Consider the following 7,520-nt stretch of genomic DNA (forward strand, 5'->3'; position numbering starts at 1 on the left):
GCTGGTTTTTTTTTCACCAACACCTCTCGGGGCTTTGTTTATGCAAAGCACTGATTTATTTTGCAAGCTCCTCTCAGGGGGAAACGCGTCAGAAGGAGAAGGGCAGGTTGATCCAGCCGGAGGAGAAACCAGCTTCAGGTGTTCCGTCCTCACCATCGCTTCCCTCTGTAGAGCAGGCGGGGAGAGCAGGGGCACCCCAGGCCAAGCACAGCGGGGCGCACCCCGGGCTGTGCTGGGGCTGGATAAACCAACCCCAGCTCCGCCATGGTTTCCCTGGGGGGGCTGGAGGGTTTCTGTGTGCGGTGCCCAGGACCGAGCCCCCTCAGGGGCATCCCCGGCCCCGTTCGTGGGCGCTCACCACGAGAGGGTGCCTGCAGCCCGTGGGAAGCGGCATCCCGGGCGCTGCCGTGCTCCCTGGCCACCCTCGGGATGTGACCCTGCCCAGGGCACGGCGACAATCAGCGCTGCTGAGATAAAAAGAGCTCGTTTGGGCTCTCAGCTTCCCAGTTTCTGAAGCCTGTCCCAGGATGGGTGGGTATCACTGGCTTTGGGGGGACAAAAGAAGCATCTTTGTTTTCCAGCTTTCTTTTCCGCTGCCATCCCCAAATTTGCCAGATCTGTGGTGTGAAGAGACCCTTATCCCCCGTCAGAGTTAGCCAAGCACTTTTACCCAACATTCTGTGGCAAGACGTGGAAGTTTCAGCCTCTCCAAGAGAAAAGCTCAAGCAAACCAACATCTCTGCTCCTCTCCCATCCTCCCCAGGAGCCCAGCGTGCCACTGACCTAATTTTTGAGGCAGTGCCTGACCTGCTCCCTATTCAGTTTATTTTGCAGCAGCTGTGAGGCTCACTCTGTCATAACAACCCCTCACAGAGCAGCTGTTCTGGCCACTGACTCCAGCTTCTCCCTACAAATTTGTCTCCATACAGCAAAACATAGTGGGGAGGATGCCTGACAAGTCTGAGCCTGGCCTGGCAGCAGGGAAACAGCCCTGCCCCGATGGCCTGTGCCATGGGAGGGCTTGGGCACCCTGTGAGGGGGATGGTGACCCCCACAAGGGCAATTGGGACCCTCTGCATGTACCTCTGGGGGCTGGATGCTGCTGCCCCACTGGAATTGTTTAGCTTGGAAGAGCCCTCCAAGACCATGGAGTCCAATTGTTCCCCCAGCACTGCCAAGTCCAGCACTAACCCACGGCTCCAAGTGCCACATCCACACCTCTGTAAATCCCTTCAGGAATGGGGACTCCACCACTGCCCTGAGCAGCCCCTTCCAATGCCTGACCACCCCTTCTGGGAAGGAATTTTCCCAATATCCACTCTAAACCTCCCCTGGTGCAGCTCGAGGCCATTCCCACTCCTCCTGTTCCTGTTCCCTGGGAGCAGAGCCTGACCACCCCCGGCTGTCCCCTCCTGTCAGGAGTTGTGCAGAGCCACAGGGTCCCCCCTGAGCCTCCTTTGCTCCAGGCTGAGCCCCTTTCCCAGCTCCCTCAGCCTCTCCTGGTGCTCCATTCCCTTCATGGATGCAGGTCCTTGGTGGGAACTGACCACACATCCCCTCAGTGGCTGGAGCAGCCTCAGACCTGCTGGGCAGCACAGGACCTGTGCCCCCAGGCACCTCTGTCCTCCCCGGGTCTGGCCACCCCCAGCAAGCCCCTGCTGGATCTCAGGCATGGGGAGGTGCCCCAGCAGGGCCAGGAGAAATGCTGCTGGCAAACCATGCTGCCCTTGGATTTCTCAATGTGCAGCTCTTGCAATAGGTAAGGCAAGAAAACAGCTGGTTCATGCCCAGCCATGAGCCACGGACTGCACTGGGACACCCCAGGGGCTGCACACCCTGCTGACCCACCTGCTCAGTGCTCCAGGAACAGCTCCCAGCCCATCCTGCTCAGTGCTCCAGGAACAGCTCCCAGACCATCCTGCTCAGTGCTCCAGGAACAGCTCCCAGTTTTTCCCTAGCAGGGAGCACTGCCCAAGCCATGGCAGATTAAATACCCTCCTAACACAATAAAAGCTGACAATCTGAGTTTAAAGTCCAGTCATCTCTGACCATCAGAGAGCACTGCTGACATCTCCCACACTTTTATCCTGCTGGAAGAGAAATTCCAGCCCATGTTCATCTCCAGCTTTCCTACAACAACACTGCTTTTAAATCATGGGCTTGAGATTGTGCAACAGGAGTTAACCAAATGAGCTGCACGTGAGAAAATGGGGGTCTCTTGCCTCTTTTTGAGGATTCTCTACTGCATTTCACTCTCTTGGCAAGGAGTGGCTCATCTTGAAGATGAGTGCACGGGAGGGAAGTGATTTATGGTGGAGAGCTGGGTTTCACATTCTTCTCATCATGCTTGGTCAGGGCAATAGGGTTGATGTTCAAGTGCCTGGTAGGAGAGACCCCACATGGCAGGGTTGGGTTTGTTTCACAGGGTTTGGTTTGTTCCACAGGGTTTGGTTTGTTCCACAGGGCTCCCAGGCTGTGCTTCATGCTCCTCCTGGTGAGGAACCAGGGGAAGGAGAGCCCCTCATGCTGCTGACTGACAGGGAATCAGCTGCTTCAGGCCACAGCTCTCCATGTACCCAGCAGCTCACCCTCCAACCCAGCCCCTTCCCTCATCCAGAACAATGGAATGGGTTTTGTGGAACATGCCCACCTTGCACGTTTCCAATGGCCAGAGTGAACGTTCACCGGTGCAGCCGCGCAGGAACTTAGACAAGTCCCTCTGCGGGGTGCTCACCTTGTTCACAGAACATCAGAGCCCTCTGAAGCCCCTTTCCTTCTGCTGGGGAGGTGACTGGGTCAAACTGCTTCTACATGAGTAAAGAGAACACCCTTGTGCCACATTCCCCTCCTCAGTTCCACTGAGTGGTGGCCTGATCCTTGTTTGAGGCCACGGCTCACCCGGCTTCACCACCCACCTTCCGTCTGCCAGGGACTGAAGCACCACACTTGGTATCTCCAACTTGTCCTGCTCAATTATTTGTTGCCAACTGGGCTTTAAAAACACAGAAATCATGGAAAGGTTTGGGTTGGAAGGACCTTAAAGCCCATCCAGTTCCACCCCCTGCCATGGGCAGACACACCTTCCACTGCACCAGGCTGCTCCAAGCCCTGTCCAGCCTGGCCTTGGAGACTGCCAGGGATGGGGCAGCCACAGCTTCCCTGAACTTTAAACTTGGAATTTATCTTCTTTAGCTGTTCTGCTGCCTCTAGAAGACCTCACAGTGCTCTGACAGCTACCACTGAATGGGAATTAATTTTCTGGGGAAGCAAACACGGAGCCCCTGGGCTCCCAGGAGGTTTCAGAACTGCAAGTACAAACACTGTGCTGGGAATGTGGATTTAGAGCCCCCTCCCCTGTCACCAGAGCCAGCCTCTGGGGGTGCAGAGCAGCACACCAACCCCACCCGTGGAGCTCTCACTTATTCTCCAGGGCTGGTGGGGTGGCACAGGGGGGAACAAGGACTGGAATGGCATCAGTGGTTCCTGCCAGCGCTTGTGGCAGGGAATGACAGAGCTGGGTTTGTGCATTTGGAGCAGGAACAGTGCTCAGGGGAAGTGCACAGCTGTAGCTGAAGAACAGGCTAGGCTGGCTCACAGCCTGACTGTCCTGGGCATGGAGAGTGAGGGGCAGGTGTTTCACCAGCACCTGGGGAGGGGACACTGCTGTCCCCACGCTGGAGAGGCCCAGAGGGGATTTGCTGTTGGGACAAGCGACAGCTGAGCCCCAGAGCAGGAGGTGGCACTGCCTGTCCTCCATCTGAGGCCACCCCCAGCCCTGCAGGGCAGCCTGAGCTACACCCAGGACTGGGAGAGAGGTCAAGGTGGGATGGAGGGCAGGGAGCTCCTCCAGGGGTGACGGCAGAGCTGCGTGTCAGGGTTACACCTGCCCTCCCATGGGGCTGACTAATGAGCACCTCAGGCAGCTCATCCCAAATCCAAAGCCAGGCAAGCAAACCTCCTGCAGGGCAGCAGCAGAAGCAAGGAGCACTCTGGAGGAATAAATGGGAAGGCAGGTTTTGCCAGGCTGTGACTGCAGGAAGGCTGTGGAGCCTGGAAAATGGGAGGCCATGATTTTGGCAGGCTGGGACTTTAGGAAGAGCAGAGAGGACAGCAAAAGCTCCTCCATCTTTAAGGGCTAACAGGGGAATGGAGGAAATGCTTCTAAATGAGCCCTGGCTGATGGTGCTTTGTGTCTCTTAAAATAACCACTTTCTTTTCCTCTGCCTTTTCTGTTTCAAGTAACTCCTGTTTATTCTGAGGTCACTTGAGTTTCAGCATCAGATTCAAGACAATCCCATAAGGCTCTTCAGTTAAATACTTATAATATGAATATTAATATAATTATTAATATTAATATCCATATTGATATTCATATTAATAATACCAGAAGCTCTTCATTTAAACTGGAGGTGGCCTGAGGGGTGGATTATTTTGGTGGGAGAGCCAACTCTCCATTCTCCATGACACCTTTCCCACCTCTCCGTTCTCCCCAAGAGCTTCTGGAGATGCCAGCCCCAAGGAGTCACATGTGGGGCCTTTAGCTCAGGACATTCCAGAGGTGAAACTCTCCTGGCTGGCTGAAGGAGGAGGTGGGAGATTGCAATCAGGATAATTTATCCCCTGCCCTGCCCTCCTGTGTTGTGCCATACACGAGGGCAGTCGGAGGGACGGACGATGACGCTCATCCCTCGCTGCCGTGTGGGTGCTGTGAATTCCAGGGGTCACCTGGAATTCACAGCACCCACAGGACCCCTCCGGCCCTCACACCCTCCTGGCACTCCCTGAGCACAGTGTTTCAAGCAGCCAGATGTCTGTAGCCAAGCCAGAGTCTTCCCTGCAGGATGTGTTCTGCACAGCAGAACAAAGAGCCAGTCTTTGCCTCGGAGGATTTGCAATCTAAAGCATCAGTATCCTGTAGGAAAAGCAATTAAAGGAGGCAGACAAGGATCTGACACAGCCATTCAAAGCAGGATTGCACTTCCTTGAGATTGCTTCGAGTGATCACGATGAGACAATCTAAATTGCTTCTGCCCACTGCCAATAAACTGCACAGTTGGTAAATATTTCAGGAACAGTGCCCCTGAGCGAGGATTCTGCTGCCTGGAAAGGTAGAATCAAATATTTATGTAAAATTCCCTAATCTCCACACCTCCATGGACTCACACCCTGGAGAGACAGACTTTTCCAGGCTCTCCTCTGCCTCAAAATGGGTTGCAGGGCAAAGCTGGTGCATCCAGCAGCACCAAATCCTGCTGCTGCTTGTAGGAGTGTCCTAAATCCCTGCAGGTCTGCAGAGCTGTGAGGGCTGAGATGTGGGACTGCTGAGCAGCTGGAGGAGGGTCCTATCCAGGGGGACACCCCACAGCAAGGGGCTCATCCCCGCCCAGGGAAGGAGGTGGTGACATCTCAGCATCACCTGCTCCCAGCTGGGTGTGAGGAAAAGACAGAGGGCTCAGGTGTCAGCCGCCTCCGTCCCTCGGGAAGGCCTGGCAGGTGACACATCTGTGTTAGGTGTGTCACTGTGTGACACCCTCTAATTCACTGTGGGTGAGGAGTGTCTGCTCCCTGACACACGAGGGGCTGACGTGAGCACAGAGTCCCCACAGACACCCCAGGAAGGGCCAGGAGGGTGGGATGGTCTCTGTGGTTTCGGACATGGGACACCCAAGCGCCCACTTTGGTCACATCCCACTGGAAACCTTCATTTCCTCCAAAAGCTGATCCTTTTTGGGTGTATCATGGAATCACAGCATGGCCTGGGTGGGGAGGGACTTTAAACCCACCCAGTGCCACCCCCTGCCACGGGCTGGGACACCTCCCACTGTCCCAGGGTGCTCCAAGGTCTGTTCAACCTGGCCGTTCAGGGATGGGGCAGCCGCAGCTTCTATGGCCCTTCAGCTTGGAAATGATTTTCTTTAGCTGTTTTACCTCCTTTAAAAGATCTCAGAGTGCTCTGGCAGCCACCACTGAATGGAAATTAAACTAAAAAAAGAAAAATATTCAAAAGCTTTAATGGCTCTTACCCCATTACATGACAGGAGCTGGTCCAAGCACTGTGCAAAATTACAGCTCTGTTCTGATCCCTCCTGAAGCCGTTCTAAGGACAGTAAAACCACAAACTTTGGATGTTTGTAGGCTTCCCTCTGGAAAAAAAGGTTAAATTCAATAAAAAGAGGATAAGTGAGAGTGAATTCAGCACATCTCATTCCTAATATCTCTGGCTCTGACTGCACTCACACTGCTGCAAGTCCTGAAGCTCTGGGCATTGTTAAATATGGAATGAGAGTTATGTGTTTGCAGGGAAAATGCTTCAGTCTCCAATAATAGGCAGCAAAATATTTTTATTATACTATATATTGACTTATTTAACAATGATGGCAACAGGAGTGCCAACAAAGTTGTGTAATCATTTTTTTTCCATTTTGTTTTTCAACTGCTCATAAGTTTCATAAAAACTCCTTGTTTGGTTGGAACTCTTGCAGATCTCCCTGATGCTGTGGGGTGTCACTGCGTGGTTCGGCTGTCACCAGGGAAGGGCCACCCCCCTCCACCAGCCAGCCTGGATTTCAGGCTCCAAACTCCTCTGCACACCCAGGACAAAGCCTTTAAACCTGCTCTGCTTGGCTCTGAGCAAGGCCCCGAGGTCTGGCAGCCTCCAAGCCCTGCTGACATGGGTTTAGTAGAGGCCAGCTGGGAATCAGGTCTGACAGACCCACTCCTGAATGCCCAGAGCAGTTGGATCTCTGTATTCCTCCTCTGAGGTTTTCCAAGGAGGAAAACCTGACCACTGCTATGAGGTCTTTACATCCCCACACAAAACACCTTGGAAGGGTTTCTCTTCCCATGGGGTTCCCTCCAGCACTGAGATTTAGCAGCTCAAACCCCCAGATTAAGGTGAAGGCTTGGCCATACTGAGACATAAACTTTAAGGAATTTAGAGATTTTAGAGGAGCTAAGATTTTAGTTAGAGATAAGCTTTATTGGAGTTAATTAAAAGAAATGGGTAGGCCTTGATGAAGTTAAGAGTTAGTAGTTAACTAATAACTGATTGCTTGTCAACACAATGTTTGGTTATCTGGGTTTATCATGAAGAATATAGCAACTGATAAATGGCTTTTAGGAACATAAGACAATTGTGGCCTCCTCTGTTCTGAAACCAATTGAGGATGGGGAGTAGGAGTTCTACCAAGGGTTCATTTGTCATATCTGCATTGAAAAGGTAGAAAGGCCAGAAGGAAGAAGACTTCATTTACTTCCTCATTTTGGGACCTCTCCCCATGAAAGGGACCACTGACCCATTTCAAAGAACAAACTATGCATGGTTAATGGCTTTTGAACTAATTACCATAGAAAGTGGGGAATGGGATGTACCAAAGTTATGAATATGCATTTGTGTTTTGGGTATTCAATACTTGTACAGATAAAAGGACTCTGTAATCACCTGTAAATTGTGCTGTGTATTTGGGAGCTATCCCACAATAAACACACACTTTCTAACTTTAAACTGTCAGAGAGTTTTT

The sequence above is a fragment of the Molothrus ater genome, chromosome 10, assembly GCF_012460135.2.
Source record: "Molothrus ater isolate BHLD 08-10-18 breed brown headed cowbird chromosome 10, BPBGC_Mater_1.1, whole genome shotgun sequence".
Lineage (NCBI taxonomy): Eukaryota > Metazoa > Chordata > Aves > Passeriformes > Icteridae > Molothrus > Molothrus ater.